The sequence below is a fragment of the Rhineura floridana genome, chromosome 5, assembly GCF_030035675.1.
Source record: "Rhineura floridana isolate rRhiFlo1 chromosome 5, rRhiFlo1.hap2, whole genome shotgun sequence".
NCBI classification, from domain to species: Eukaryota; Metazoa; Chordata; class Lepidosauria; order Squamata; family Rhineuridae; genus Rhineura; species Rhineura floridana.
In genome coordinates this window covers 139,073,277-139,090,213 of record NC_084484.1, presented here as the reverse complement: position 1 = coordinate 139,090,213, position 16,937 = coordinate 139,073,277, and the positions used below count along the sequence as shown (strand labels likewise).

Sequence of the window (16,937 nt, the reverse complement as noted above, 5' to 3'; positions counted from 1 at the left end):
CCTGTAGCTTTCCCTCAGTGCTCACTAGCAGCAATTGTTCTTTCAAACGGTGGCAGCTGCTGTTAATTCAAGTGAGGGGGAGATTCCCAGTCTGTTACATGCATTCCTGGTAAGCACCATTCTTATTTCTAATTATTTTGAAATTCTTCTGTAGGAGGCGTTTAGTTGTCTTAGTGTTCTTTTAGTCAGAGTGATAAAGTATTTTAAGACTCTATCTCTGCCTTCTCGACCTTGAAGTACTTACTTTTAAAGGGATGTTTTCACTACAGTAGCTCAGCGTCTCCATCATTCCTTGTAGCATAACAGGATAAGAGATAATGGAGCTAACTTTTCAATTCTTCACTCGTCCCAGTCTAGATAAAATTATGCTAAAGTCCTTAGATTATATAGCTGAAAAGTTTTCACTTAGACTGTGGTTTCTTGTTGTATTAGCAGCGGAGCTCTAGCCTTGACAACCTGCTAGTTCGCCATCTTGAGAGGATAAACAATGGCAGGATGTTTTATCTATACCCTCCAAACTCTTCCTTCTGAAAGTCAGGTTTAGTATGCTCCCGTTTTCAGCACTCTTAGCCAATGCACCCACAGCCTTGGCGCAAAGACTTCTCTCCAAGAATATCTGCCAGGCTTCTCCTTTAACCCTGCCAGACCTCCCGCTCCTTGACTCAAACTGCCCTCTTCAACAGTCCAGTAAAATTTAAACTTGACTCCTTAATTAGAAAAGTATAATACTTCAGCATGTACACTTTTTAAAACTTCTGTTCAAAAATTATTTGAAAGATAAAATGTATAATATGCCATTTTTGCAAGTAATTAAAAAATACCTACATGCACACATTTATTATAACTAAAATTGTTTACTGTGTATGTCTACCAAGACCCTGCTGTGATGTTCTGTTGTAGTGCAATCCTATGCGTGTTTACTCAGAAGCAAGTCCCAATCCTATACAGAGAAAGTATTCTTTATGCTCCTGAAAGCTATATATTTATTGAATACCTGATGTGAGACAAACAGGAAAAAGGAAACTATTCTTAGAACTTCAAATGGGGTTTAGCTATTACCTGGGGGTCAACAAATCTTGTCAATCACAACCCTGACTTCACTCATTGGCTAGAAAACTGAAAGGGCAGGGATTAGAAGAGCCAGCACTAACAGAAATGGGGGGGGGGGGCGGTGGCTGACATTTTGGTTTATATCTTTTGAACCAGACCATCTAAAAACTTAATTTTTTAAAACATGAAAGCTAAGAATACAGAGATTAAGGTGGCTCACACAGAGACCCGGAGAACTCCCCAAAACCAGAGTATCCAGGTGAAAACTGGAGACCTGGCAACCCTAAGTAGCACCTATAGAAGGAATGGCAACTCTGTAATGGGAAAAACCACAAGGTGGAATTCTTCCTTCTCCCTGCACAACTTTTAAAGATACAGAAGACCTCTTGGTTGCCAGGCCCGGCCTTGGTTGCTGTTATGTGCCTTCAAGTCGATTACGACTTATGGCGACCCTATGAATCAGCGACCTCCAAAAGCATCTGTCATGAACCACCCTATTCAGATCTTGTAAGTTCAGGTCTGTGGCTTCCTTTATGGAATCAATCCATCTCTTGTTTGGCCTTCCTCTTTTTCTACTCCCTTCTGTTTTTCCCAGCATTATTGTCTTTTCTAGTGAATCATGTCTTCTCATGATGTGTCCAAAGTATGATAACCTCAGTTTCATCATTTTAACTTCTAGTGACAGTTCTCGTTTAATTTGTTCTAACACCCAGTTATTTGTCTTTTTCACAGTCCATGGTATGCGCAAAGCTCTCCTCCAGCACCACATTTCAAATGAGATTATTTTTCTGTTATCCGCCTTTTTCACTGTCTAACTCTCACATCCATACATAGAGATCAGGAATACCATGGTCTGAATGATCCTGACTTTAGTGTTCAGTGATGCATCTTTGCTTTTGAGGACCTTTTCTAGTTCTGTCATAGCTGCCCTTCCCAGTCCTGCCTTCTTCTGATTTCTTGACTATCGTCTCCATTTTGGTTAATGACTGTGCTGAGGTATTGATTATCCTTGTCAAGTTCAATGTCCTCATTGTCAACTTTAAAGTTACATAAATCTTCTGTTGTCATTACTTTAGTCTTTTTGACGTTCAGCTGTAGTCCTGCTTTTGTGCTTTCCTCTTTAACTTTCATCAGCATTTGTTTCAAATCATTACTGGTTTCTGCTAACAGTATGGTATCATCTGCATATCTTAAATTATTGATGTTTCTCCCTCCAATTTACACACCTCCTTCATCTTGGTCCAATACAGCTTTCCGTATGATATGTTCTGCGTACAGATTAAACAAATAGGGTGATAAAATACACCCCTGTCTCACACACTTTCCGATGGGGAACCAATCGGTTTCTCCATATTCTGTCCTTACAGTAGCCTCTTGTGCAGAGTATAGGTTGTGCATCAGGACAATCAGATGGTATGGCACCCCCATTTCTTTTAAAGCATTCCATAGTTTTTCATGATCTACACAGTCAAAGGCTTTGCTGTAGTCTATAAAGCACAGGGTGATTTTCTCCTGAAATTCCTTGCTCCATTCCATTATACAACATATGGTTGCGATATGATCTCTGGTGCCTCTTCCCTTTCTAAATCCAGCTTGGATGTCTGGCATTTCTCGCTCCATATATAGTAAGAGCCTTTGTTGTAGAATCTTGAGCATTACTTTACTTGCATGGGATATTAAGGCAATAGTTCGGTAATTACTGCATTCTCTGGGATCCCCTTTCTTTGGAAGTGGGATATATATCGAACGCTTCCAATCTGTGGGCCATTGTTTAGTTTTCCATATTTCTTGACAAATATTTGTCAAAATGTGGACAGATTCAGTCTCAGTAGTTTGTAGCAACTCTATTGGTATGCCATCTATTCCTGGTGATTTGTTTCTTCCAAGAATTATAAGAGCAGCTTTCACCTCACATTCTAAAATTCCTGGTTCATCATATGGTTTCTCCGTGAATGAATCTGTCATCCTGTAATTTCTTTTATAGAGTTCTTCAGTGTATTGCTTCCATCTTCCTTTTATTTCATCTCGGTCAGTCAGTGTGTTCCTCTGTTGATTATTCAACATCCCTACTTGTGGTTTAAATTTCCCTTTCATTTCTCTAATCTTTTGGAATAGGGCTCTTGTTCTTCCCATTTTGTTGTCCTTTTCTATTTCTATACAATAACTATTGTAATTGTTTTCTTTGTCCCTACGTACTAGTCGTTGTATAGTTGCATTTAGGGTTCTGACCATGTTTCTATCTCCTTTTGCTTTTGCTTTCCTTCTCTCTTTAATCATTTTAAGAGTTTCTTCAGTCATCCATTGAGGTCTTTCTCTCTTTTTAACAAGAGGTATTGTCTTTTTGCATTCTTCCCTGATAATGTCCCTGACTTCAGTCCATAGTTCTTCTGGTTCTGTGTCAACTAAGTTTAAAGTCTCAAATCTGTTCCTTATTTGATCTTTATATTCTTCTGGGATGTTATTTAAATGGTATTTTGGCATTATGAGTGCTTTGTTCTTCTTTAGCTTTACTCTGATTTTGATACGATCAGTTCATGATCTGTACCGCAGTCTGCTCCTGGTCTTGTTTTTGCAGAAAGTATGGAACTTCTCCATCTTCTGTTTCCAATTATATAATCAATTTGAATCCTATAATGACCATCTGGTGATGTCCAGGTATACAGTTGTCTTTTTGGTTGTTCAAAAAATGTGTTGGCAAGAAACAAATCATTGGCTTCACAGAATTCAATAAGTCTTTCTCCTGCTTCATTTCTGTCACCTAAGCCCCATTTCCCCACAATTCCTAGTTCTTCTCTGTTCCCTACTTTTGCAGAATTTAACCTAGAAAATTTTATTTCTCTCATTATTCATCCTAGAAATCTGTGTCAATATTATTTTTATTAATTTCAAAGCCTTTTTATTGGTAAATGTCATATGATGGTGAAGACAGCCTTTTGTGTTTCAAACTGGAGGCTATGTTCTATTTCTATTTTGGGTGCATTAACAGATGAATCTGAAACTGCAGTTTGATGTAAAATCAGACTGATTACAATATGTTGTTGGAAAAAACAAACTGGGCCTGCCCAAGATGCGTATTTTCAGCCTGCTATGCTTAAACCACTCCATTTAAGGAAAGGTGGGCATGGTCAATTAAAAACACAGAGCACACCTAGAGTTTTGCTGGAACATATTTCACCTCCCACTGTTTTATCTTGTGCAAACTGAGACACTCCTCATGTCCATTGGAAACTATTTTGCAGAACAGTCAGTGCCATTATTCCACAATTGTTTTTGGAGCTCATTCTAGTGTTGCAAAGTGTTGCTGTATTTCACATATTCATCGAAACATAAGCAAAAGAAAATGATTTACTATAGGAAACTTCACTAAAATTGCAAAGTAAATCAAACATATTTAAAGTGACTAAACTATATCCTTAATATTGTTGCTTCCTCACTGCTAACACAAGATCAGCACAGCACATGTCTTGTTTCTGTTATTTGGGCTGATTGCAGGTGTTGCCACCACTCACCATATGTTCAGAGGCACATGTTAGCAATTTCATCCAAGCTACACTGGAAGTGGATTGGACTGTGAAATACCAACCCAAATTGTGTGTGCATTTTTACAAATGTGTAGGGCAGTGCAATATCTCAGAGAGGAAGTCAGGTTTCCTGCTCTCCTGGTGCATTCACTATAGCTGCCCAATTTCCCTGCTTTTTAAAGTTTGATAGAAATATCTGTTGGCTATTCTTAAATTGCGTTCTTGAACTGCAAGGGTTTATTGCCTATTAGCGAATTTCTCTGTTTTTTAATCCTGAAGATAAGAAATGGGATCTTGGGCAAATTTGCTGAGAATTGATTGATTATTTGCATGCTTATTGAGTTCAATGGGATTTATGCTTAGCATATGTGAAACTGACCATGGCAGGAGTAGGAGAAGAGGGAGGGCTGGAGTGGGGAGGAGGAAGAAGGAAGAGGGGAGGGGAGGAGGAAAGGAGAGGAGAGGGGAAGGAGGGGAAAGGCCGGTCTGATCATTGGCATGCTTATTGAGTTCAATGGGATTTATTCCCGTGCAATTATGCTTAGCATATGTGAAAGTGACCATGGGGGGAGAGTGGGAAGGAGAGGATTGGAAGGGGGAGGGGGAAGGGAGGGACAAAGGAAGGGGGAAGAACAAGAGGAATAGGAGGGAGGAGGGGAGGGCAGGTTTGATCATTTGCATGCTTTTTGAGTTCAATAGGATTTACTCCTGTGCAATCATGCTTAGGATACGTGAAACTGACCTGGGGGAGGTGAGGGGAAGAGTCTGGGTTGCTGGGCACTGGCAGAGGGGAAGCCCCTTTCCTTTCCAAAAGGAAAACATTGTGAACAGTATCATTATTTTTCAGCATTTTCCCCACCTTTTTATTCTACAACAGTCACATGTAGTCTCCCACCCAAATTTAACCAAAGCTATTCCTGGCCACATCTACACCAGACCGTTATTTCACTTTTGACCATCATGGCTTCTCCCAAAGAATCCCGGGAAGTATAGTTGGTGAACAGTGCTGAGAGTTTCCAGGAGATGCCCTGTTCCCTTCACAGAGCTTCAATCAGAGTGGCTGACTGTTAAACCAGTCTGGCGACTTTCTCCCCCATTCCTCACACTTGAAAATAACTTTTAAAAGAAAGGATGCTACTTTTATTATGAGTAATTTTACAGACCTTGAGTCTTTGACTGGAATCCAGCTTTTTTACACCAGCTGAAGCGGTTTTGCATTGTGATCCATCATCTTTTTGGCATCTTAAATCTCTGCTTATGGCTTATTTGCCTAGCATTATTCCCATTATATTATCCTGAGAAATTAACATTTACTTTTTGTACAGTGCTGTTACTCACATTAATTTTTTTCTCATTAGTCTTTACATTTGAGAATGTAAGCAGGTCTTTACTCTCTTTCCCAATATAGAACTTTCAGTTCTCACACATTTTCTATGTCTGATATCATAGGGATGCAAAAGATTTTAAGATTGTCTAGTCATATCTTCTGTACTCAAGCAGGAGGTAGTGATTACATATTCTCCCCCTTTGAGTACTTCTTCTAGTTCTTTCTTAGCAATGCTAAAGGCTGCCTTGTGTTTACTTTCCTTGCCCTGCTTTTTGAAATACGCACATCCTTTAGGACTCTGTAACAGCATGCCTAACCAGCCTGAAAAGTGGCTAAGGGCAATTTCTGAGAGAATTTAAAAAAAGTGGGAGAATTTTCTGTGTTAATTCTTTGTCTATGTGGCAATTTTCTTGTGCTCCAAAACATGTTTGTCAAGTGTCCAGCCCCTTCTAGCACAGCGTTCCATGACCTCCTGCTGCAGTGAATTCCATTGGCTTACAACATGCTATTAAAACAGTTCCTTTAATTTGTCCTAAATGAAACATGACTTACATACATACCCGGACAATTGCTCTGCACAGTAGGATAGGACTATATCACAAAGCCTAGAGAGGTCTCTGAGATTGCAAACCCCTTATCATAGGTAGAGAATTCAGAAGCTCAATGTTTCACAGCTGAACATGGCAAAAATACTTTCTAAATAATTACTGGGATTGATTGTTATTAGCTGTAGTATGGCCTTAAGTTTGTACAGAAGTAAATAAACACTTAAGGATAAGAAAAAAATTTTTTGAAAAAAAATACTCAGTTTTTCTAAGTGTACATTCTGTCCAAACTGATCAAGGCTGTGGTATATCACATGAAATCCTGCAGAGATATTTATATGGAGCTCCTGCAGAACACATCATTGGCATCTCAACACAGCCTCCATCAGCTTCCTAAAGTAAGGATTGCAGACATGATTAACGGCAGCATGCCATGAGCAGCTTTCACCTCAACTACCTTGGGGTCATTTACCTGCTAGTGAGTGAACACTGCCAGAGCAAATACCAGTATATATTTCCAATTACATACAGCTGCCCATACTATGGATTTTAAAGAATGCTACCATGCTGCTGAAGAAGAAGGAGAAGACAGGAAACCTGATCCAATCACCACTCCATATGAGCTGCATCTGGAGAAGATATCAGATCACTTGCACCAGACTGAGGCTGGAGATCACATCATTTCGTTTCACTGGGATTTGCATGACCTCCCAATTTCTTTGACTGATACAGAAGCTAACTAGGAAGTACTTCTTTACTCAGCGCATAGTTAAACTATGGAATTTGCTCCCACAAGATGCAGTAATGGCCACCAGCTTGGACGGCTTTAAAAGAAGATTAGACAAATTCATGGAGGACAGGGCTATCAATGGCTACTAGCCATGATGGCTGTGCTCTGCCACCCTAGTCAGAGGCAGCATGCTTCTGAAGACCAGTTGCTGGAAGCCTCAGGAGGCGAGAGTGTTCTTGCACTCGGGTCCTGCTTGCGGGCTTCCCCCAGGCCCCTGGTTGGCCACTGTGAGAACAGGATGCTAGACTAGATGGGACACTGGCCTGATCCAGGAGGCTCTTCTTATATTCTTATGACAGACCCCATACCCATGTCTAAAGGGAAAGTCCAAAATGCAAGCAGCTGTGTTGATCTATCACACACACAGCAGTAGTATACTACCTTATTTATTAGGGTCAGCATGATTGCAATCCTATGCATAGTTTCATGGGAGTAAGCTACACCGAACTCAGTAGGGCTTAATTCTGATTACATAGATTCAACCTGTAAAACACAGTAAGTTTTAACAAAAGTCCTTCAGCCAGCTGAAATATGATCTTTAGCTTTTAATTAGAGATGCAAACAATCTTGCAAAGAAGTCTTACCATTTAAACTGCTAGAGTTATTAAGAACCCCATTAAATGAAAATAAAGTATTATCCGGTAGTATCACACTCACTTGCTAGAGGAATATGGTCCATTAATTGCTCCTGCTCTGAAAAAAGTACTCCTCTGCATTCTCCCTTCACTACACTGCTGGTAGGAAGCACTGTTAAAATTAGGAGCAGGAAAGCTGGTATATATACCTTAACATAAGACCAGGAGGTTGTAGTATTGCTGCCTGCCTGGTTTTAAACTGGTCTTTACAGTGTTTTTTTTGTTTTAGTTCATTATTAATATTTAATGTTTCATGCTCTGCACTTCTTCAAAAACTAGGACATTCAAGGGATCAGCTATGAAATATCAGTTTCTTTCTACAATTAAAAAGCTGGAGACCTGTTTATCTACAAGCATAAAGGGAACCAAATGCCAGTACTGGATGTGGCCAGAGGTGAAAATAGGTGAAGCAACAGACCTTTGTACAACATGCTACATTCCAGCCACACAAACAGCCAGAAATTTAAACCCACATATATCTCTGTCCTCTCTTCAGGCAAACAAGAGATATTGGGCTTGTCCACAATGGGCTTTACTGTGAGCTTGAGGCTGTTTTTAAGTCCAAAATTTCTGGGCATCGTGCACATGGTGTTCTGTGTGTAGGTTCTGTTGTGTTTCTTGTTTTAATGGGTTTGTTATAACTGGTTTTAATCTTATTGTTGCTGCCTTGGGCTCCATCTGGGAGGAAGGGCAGGATATAAATTTAATCAATAATAATAATAATAATAATAAAGTTACTTTGGGTTGCTTTGCAAGGAAAGTGACAAATTTGATGCTGCTGCTGCTGCTGATGTTACCCTCAACCAGAACCCTTCCCCCTTTTTGGAGCATGAATTCAGATTTCCACAACTTTGGGAAAATCTGAAAAATCCAAACCCAATCTACCGTTGCCTGGCTACCGGGCAGGCTACTACTGTTTGCATTCTCTTCAGGTAAGGTGGCACCAGAAGGATCTATGAGATCTGAGGAAATGGGTGAAGAATCCAGAGTTCGTATTTGTTTGCTTGTTTGAAGAGTGGAAAGACAAGGAGGAGCTTCTTTCTGCTTCCCCACTGAAGAATGAAGAAAGGGCCCACATAAGAATATTACAGCGGGGTTGCAGACTGGGACCATGGCTTTGTTTTGGATGGAGATTTTTTTTTGTTGGGGCACCCTAAACCTTGCCAGTGCATTGGTCCTCGGAATGCCTATGTGAAGCAAGGGGTTGGGACTTAAGGACTTAAAGGAGTAACAGTCAATTCATTGTTTGGCGTTTTGAGCCAACTCCGTTTTGAAACTGTGGATTTAGCTCAGATTGAATTTGGGATCCTGCCCTTCTGGGAACCTGCCCATTATGTGTTCAAGGTCACATTCCAGCCAGGCAAAAGCACATGTGAAGGAAGGCTGGTGTTGCCTGGCGATGCGACACGGCCAAAGGGCTGGACAGAAAGGCCTGGAAGAACACATTTGGCCCCTGGACAGAAGGCTGACAAACACCCAGATAGTGATAGTATTTAAAACATTCCGCTTTCCCCAAAGCAACTGCATACCTCTTGCAGCTCCCCAGGAGTGCTATTTGTCAGCTAACTGCAAAAACTTAGTTTCTCCAACTCTTGCTCAGATTCAAACTGCTTTTTTCCTTCTCTTTCCTGAAACAGAAATACGCATTACGTGTGCATGCACACACACACACACACACACGACTCTTCTTTGCATGTAAGAATCAGATTGCTGCGGAATTTATTTAATGCATCAGGAATTTAAAGTACACCATGGACAGAAGAGAGGGAGAAGCTGAATCCGCTTCTGTCCTGCACTCCCTTCCACCCCCATGTTGCTTCATCCAAGCTGTTTTTACTTCCAATGGTGGAAGTAAATTGTGGTGGAGGAAAATTCTGCTGGGAGAACAATTGGGTTGCATAAAGAAAAACTTATGCAAGGGGGGGATCAGCTCTCCCTTCCCATACCACACTTTAAATCACTGCACTTTTTAGCATTATAGAAAAGTGGCACAACCCAAAATGGGTTAAGCTAACACTAACTCTGCTCCTGGTGTCACCGTCCATCCTGGAAGTAGGCCTGACCTGCGTTCCTAACTCTAGGAATGTCAACTGCCATTAAGCCCACATCACTTACTATTAAGCTGTATAAAAGCCTCATTTTGCAATGGCCAAAATGTTTGAGAATGAGGAAATATTTACTTGAAAGAGCTTGTAAATGAGATGCGCACATTCTTCTCTTGAGAAGAGATGGCATGGATGATTCATAAAGATTGAAGGGGGTGGCAGGGTGGGCTGATTTTGTGGTGTGGTTCTTTTTTATCACAAGAGTTGACATCTTTGGAAACTTGCTGCTTTGGAAAACGGGTTTAAAGTAATATTGTATCTCTAGAGAATATGTAATAAAAGCATTCATGTTGTGCATCTGAGCAAGGCTGAAGGGAAGCCTTGCCCAGTGCTACAGCTGGAAATCTGGGTGTGCCTCCCCCAACCATGCAAGCATAGTGAGTCACTTCAGCACACTGTTCCATCCAGGATCGCTACCAGTGCACCCTTCCTAATCCAGGAAACAAGCAGTTAGAATGGCTTTGCTTAACATGGATGAAGCAAATTGCACAATGAAGCATGTATTGCTCTCCTCTTAAAGTACAACCCAACATCTAGACTTGGGGGAAGGGTGAATCATGGTGGCTGCCAGCCAGCAGCTGCCAAGAGGAGTACTTGGCAATGGATAAACTTTGCCCCCTCCCAAATTTTATTCCCTCCCCAATTTTGCCATCAGCATAACGGGCTGCGAAATAGAGGAGGTGAAGCTGAGGGTTTAACAGATCAGATAACAAATTAATTAAGTGTGATTAGGTTCCTGGCAGGCAAAATAGTATGAGGTACTGAAAAGATTTTTGTGACTGTCAGCTACAAGATGACTAGGGGTACAAAAATCTTAAACTTGACCAACATACACACACACTGTGTGTAGATTAGATTAGATAAATAGATGATAGATGGATGATGGATGGATGATGGATGATAGATAGTGGTAGTGGGGATAGTTCAACACAAAACAAATCAATGCATATATGCAGAAAGGAATCTCCTAGCCTGCTAGAAGCTAAGACTACAATCCAATACATGTCTCTTCAAAAGTAAGCTCCATTGGTTTCAATGAAACTTACTCCCAGGTAAGTGTGTTTAGATTGCAGCCTAAATCAGGATCTACTGGTAGATGTCTGGCTGATGTGCAGTAGATTAGCAAAGGTTTCTGACAACAAATAGCAACAACAGAACAACTTTTCTCACCTGCATCACACTGAAATTAAGAAGGCTAACTAGGAGTGTAAAGGATTTTGAGCTCAATTCAGGATTAGGACTGAAAACAAATTCCCAGGCCCAGAATGTGTTTAGAGCTGTAATACATGGGATCAGGTAGTTATAAAGTAAGTGCCTACAGTTAATGTCACTAGTTGGTGCTAGTGATAATAGTTATATAAGATATTCCAAACAAAGTAAAGTGTTCTTTGTTACTCAGCAACCTCAAACTGTGTGTTTGTCCCTCATTACATAGCACCCACAACAGAACATTACAAGGGGCACCCTGTTGTTTTTTGCACCTGGCTCTGGTTGGTAGACCTTGTGGATCTAGTAAAAACAAAAACAAAGAAAATTTGGCAAGCATGAAGTCTACCCATCTCTGGGATAGATTGTGATAAGATTTCAGATAATGTTATGTGATAAGTTATGAACTCTTATCTCAACACAGATTTTCCATTTTTTGCATCTTGGTTGCATCTTGTTACCAGATATTCACTCTTTCCTATACCAGTATCAACTATATCATCCATTGGGGTTTGCTTATCATTATTTATGCATTCTGATAATAACAACATCAAATTTGTAGGTTCAGGATCTAGAAAGAAAGAAACTTTCCTAACACTAGAGGGCAACATCAAAGTAATTTTTAGGCATTAAGAAGAGTTTTCATAAAGAGAATCTTTCAAATTGTTAGTTATGACATCTTAAATATTTGATAAAGTCGTTAAGATCAAGGAAAATATTAATATTACTGATTCTAGTTAAACCAATGTTTTGCATAAATTGCAATGCCAACAAATTAGTATGCATTTATGAAAGGAAACAAAAGGAATTTTAAATTTAGTTCAAATACATATGAATCAATCAACCAGGCAACTTACCACAACCATAAGAAATTTATTAAATTAAATATTAACTTATTGTGACTTAACCTTTTCATTGTTATTCAAACATACCACTCATCTAACAGAGCTGAGCTAGAATGGCTCAAAACAATTTTTCCAATAAAATTTTCTTTTCCTCATCACCGCCTCTAGAAAAAAGCCATTTTGCTGAATTTTTGTCTGAATACTCACTACCATACTTTTGCGGCAGCTGCAATTCCCCCTCCCCCATGCTCTGGAATGACAACAAAATGGCGGTCAGGCCTGGGTTTGGTACCGAAACAGCCTTGGTCACCCTGTATGATGACCTTTGTCGGGAGAGGGACAGGGGGAGTGTGACCCTGTTGATTCTCCTTGATCTCTCAGCTGCTTTTGATACCATCGACCATGGTATCCTTCTGGGAAGGCTCACAGAGTTGGGAGTTGGGGGTATTGCTTGGCAGTGGCTCCGCTCCTACTTGGTGGGTCGTCAACAGAAGGTAGTGCTTGAGGAACACTGCTCGACACCCTGGACTCTCCATTGTGGAGTCCCACAGGGATCAGTACTGTCCCCCATGCTTTTCAACATCTATTTGAAGCCGCTGGGTGCGGTCATCAGGAGTTTTGGAGTGCGTTGTCACCAGTACGCTGATGACACGCAACTCTATTTCTCCTTTGCATCTTCCTCAGGTGAGGCTGTTAACGTACTAAACCGTTGCCTGGCCGCGATAATGGATTGGATGGGAGCTAACAGACTGAAACTTAATCCAGACAAGACCGAGACGCTGTTAGTGAGTGCCTTCTCTGCCCAGATGGTGGATGTTCACCCTGTTCTGGATGGGGTTACACTCCCCTTGAAAGAACAGGTTCGTAGCTTGGGAGTTCTTTTCGACCCTTCCCTGTCTCTTGAGGCTCAGGTAGCCTCAGTGGCACGGAATGCTTTCTACCATCTCCGATTGGTAGCCCAGCTACGTCCCTATCTGGACACTGACGACCTCGCCTCAGTCGTTCATGCTCTAGTAACTTCTAGATTGGACTACTGCAATGCGCTCTACGTTGGGCTGCCCTTGAAGATAGTTCGGAAACTACAGTTAGTCCAGAATGCAGCGGCCAGATTGTTGACGCGGACCAGAAGGTCCGCTCATATAACACCTGTTTTGGCCCGTCTGCACTGGCTTCCTGTTTGTTTCCGGGCTAAATTCAAAGTGCTGGTTTTGACCTATAAAGCCTTACACGGCATGGGACCGCAATACCTGGTGGAGCGCCTCTCCCAATATGAAACTACCCGGACACTGCGCTCAACATCTAAGGCCCTCCACCGAGTACCATCCCATCAAGAAGCTCGGAGGATGGTGACTAGAAATAGGGCCTTTTTGGTTGTGGCTCCCGAACTGTGGAATGGTCTCCCTGATGAGGTGCGCCTGGCGCCGACGCTGCTATCTTTTCGGTGCCAGGTGAAAACCTTTTTATACTCCCAGGCATTTTAAAGTGTATTTTTACAGTATTTTATTACTATGTTCTATTCTGGATGTTGTTTGGTTCTCGTATTGTTTGTGTGTTTTTGTTTTTTGAGTTATTATATTTATTGTATTTATATATTGTGCCTGCTTTTACCTTTTATGTACACCGCCCAGAGGGCCTTCGGGCTTAGGGCGGTATATAAATAAAATAAAATAAATAAATAAATAAATAAACCTTAGGGGAAAAGAAAGAGGCTGTGCTCCTGTCACTGCTAATGTTGTTTCAGGTTTGTCTTTATGCACAACGTCTGCATTCATTAGAAGGTGACCTCTGTATGTCAACGGAAGCCCTGGAAAGGGCTGGATCCTCAACCATAAGCAGGCATACAGTTGTCAGCATGTAGGCTCTATTCAAACCATTGGTTGAATGTGCAAAGTTTTAGGGGAGCAGTGGGTGTGATCCCACTCCGTTCATTCACCCATTCACTGAATGCAAATATGTCATGTGTGTTTAGTGCATATATGTATGTAAATTAAAGTGAAAAATCCAATATAACACTGAACTGCCAAGCTTCCTCCCCCATAACAGCTTGTCTAGATAGTAAATGGTGCTGAATGTGTTTGAACTGAAGCTATTCTATACACATGCAATCAGTTCCATTGTGACCTAAATATCTATTAAATATTCTGGCTTCTTCCTAGCATGAAAACTGATTCCCCTACAGTGCAGGAGAAAGGGACTGGCTCTTCTTCAGTTGAGTCACATCTCTACTCTTACACGAGTAAATGGGTTCTGCTGTACAGTGTGACTCACAGGATCAAACTGTAACAATCTCAGAAAAGGTACTGCTCAAATGTGATGTTCTGCAACAAGCTATTTTGCACAAAGTTATCACATGTGGAATATATCAACATCAAATACACCCTGATGAAGGGACTGCAGGAGGTGTGGACAGCAGGAAGAAGACAATGGACTAAAAATAAAAATGCAATTTGTTAAAGGGTATTGAGGCAATAATGAGCTCTCAGTCACATAAGAAAAAAAGGAAAGACCCACAGAATTGGATGGGGTGGGAGTAGGGTTTTCTATTCTATAAGGGCTCTTATTGTCTGTGATGATTTGACTGTTGGACCAAACTTCTTTCCACAAAGATATTATTTCCTTGGCGATGCTCTGTAGACATGATGGATGTATGCAAGGATAAGAGATAAATTATGCATGTGTGCTCTCCTCCCATTGTGAATTACCATGGCTTAGAAAATGTCTTTTACAGACATTTCTGCTCAAAGCACTTCACTATGGTAGAACCAAGATAAGATTTTATATACAGAAAAATAAAACCGATGTACATATTTTTGAGCAAGGCCCACAACCATGTGCAATTTTGTTTAAAAAAATTATATGCTCTACTTCTCTTTAAACTGAAATTTCAGACTTTAATCCGAAGGGGGGGGAGTTACTTAATCCCCAAAGTATGCAGCAGATAGCCTGAACATTTCTTTTGCAGCTATTCCTGACTTTCTTCCAATTTTCAGTTCATTCCCATCCTTTTTCTCAAGAGATTGCCGCACATGTTTCATGCTGCACATGTTTAACAGCTCATGCATTATTTGCATGAACCAAAACAAAAATGATCACATAAAACAAAATAAATCCAACATACTGTTTTATTGTAAACTCTTTCCTACACCAGAATTGACTTCTTTCTTACATATGTTATGTAAATCTGTTTGAAAGCTAAATAATATATATGCCAAACATATTGCTGTATCTCTGGAGACTGTGTTAAAATATTAACATGGGGAGATGCTACTAATATAGTTCTGACATTTAGGGGTGTTTCTGTCCAAGAATCACAATCTATCTGCTGGCTAAGAGAAGGCAACCAGAAAGCTAATGAAGAAAAGGCAGGCATATCCATCTGCCAAGGGCTCTTCACCCAGCCTGTCCAAACCTGGCTGCTACCACGTTGTGGTAGTATACTTGTGGGCTTGTGGTTCTAGCAGAAATGCACCACCTATCAAACAGCTTAAAAAATACAATACGTGATAATGCAGATATAAACATTTGACTAGGTTCTTTATTCTGAATGTCTGATAGGGCCAGCCCTACCATTAAGCAGAGTGAGGCTGCTGCCTCAGGTAGTAGACACTGATGGGGACAGCAGCAGCAGCCCACTGGCCATTCCTCCTGAGCCCCCCAACCATTTTCTTCTGCTGGAGGACAGAGATGTGTGTGTGCCACACAGCTTGCCTTATGATGCCCTCACGTGCAACAGAAGTCTTTATCCTGTTGCCATTGTTGAAGAAAGATTCAACTGTGCTGTTAGGCTATAACACTTACCTAGGAGTAAGCCCAACTGAAATCAGTGGGCATGCTTCTGAGTACACATGGATTGGATTGGGCTGCTTGGCTAAATACATTTGCTAGGATGGAAGCCCCACTGAACACAGAGTGACTTCTGAGCAAACATGCTCAGGATTGTATTGCATAAATAAAATTGATAATAAAAATACTTTTTGTGTAAAAGGTAAATAAAAATAAGGCAAAACACCACCATCATCTCTTAATGACTGCCATAAAGTTTCTTCATTTGAAAATTTGTATCTCAACCTTTTAATGCGTGTGCATCACTCAGGGCAGCTTACAGCAATTAAAACAACACAATCTCATGATAAAATAGCAATAAAAACTGTATAAAATTGAGACAAGCTCAGTAGATCAAAAAAACAAAGCTCACAGCAGAAAGTATTGTTTGGCTAACGAGACAAAGGCTTGCTGGAACAGAAAAGACTTCACCAAATAGCACAAGGCCACAAAGGAGGGAACCAAACAAACATCATGCGGCAAGACAGTCTAGGTACAGCCCTTTCTCCTGTCCCAGCCATTCAACACAGAGAAGGGTCTCTCCACCAGATCTTAAGCAGTGGGCACGTAGATACAGGAGGGGATGATCACCAGGATATACAAGCCTCAAACCGTTTAGAGCTTTAAAGGTTACTTTGAATTCTATCCGGAAACAAATTGGCAACAACCAGTCCAGTTGTTGCAGGATAGGTGTGATATGTCCCCTTGGATGAGCACCCACCAATATCCTTCTTGCTTCATTTTGGACCAACTGTAGCTTCCAAAGACTCATCAAACCGTAGTCCCATATAGAATGTGTTGCGATAATCCAGTCTGAATGAAACTAAGGCAGCGGTTCCCAACCTTTATGAGTATGGGACCCCCTCTGTAACTGTAAAAAAATGTGACACACACCCCTACGTGCTAATTGATGCTCCTCTTGTTGCTCCTCTGGCCAGCACCACAAGAAATCTGCCTGGCAGGAAATTAACGCCCAATAAATATATAATAAATTTCAACACATGTTACATGCAAGCCTATAGGCAAAATCAAAACAGAAGCAAACTTGGGTACTGGAGGTGGGGGCAGGCAAGTACAAATGGGCAGAGAGA

General features: G+C 40.9%; 1 long non-coding RNA gene across 2 annotated transcripts in view; it reads left to right on the top strand.

The window, feature by feature from the left end:
- The window catches only part of LOC133385946 (uncharacterized), a 29,281-nt gene continuing 12,344 nt past the window's right edge, over positions 1 to 16,937 (top strand). Inside the window, exon 1 of one of the 2 annotated variants that reach the window (XR_009763030.1) lies at positions 1 to 109. This is a non-coding gene — a long non-coding RNA (uncharacterized LOC133385946). The remainder of the gene's footprint in view (positions 110 to 16,937) is intronic. The other variant, XR_009763029.1, reaches the window with a different exon arrangement.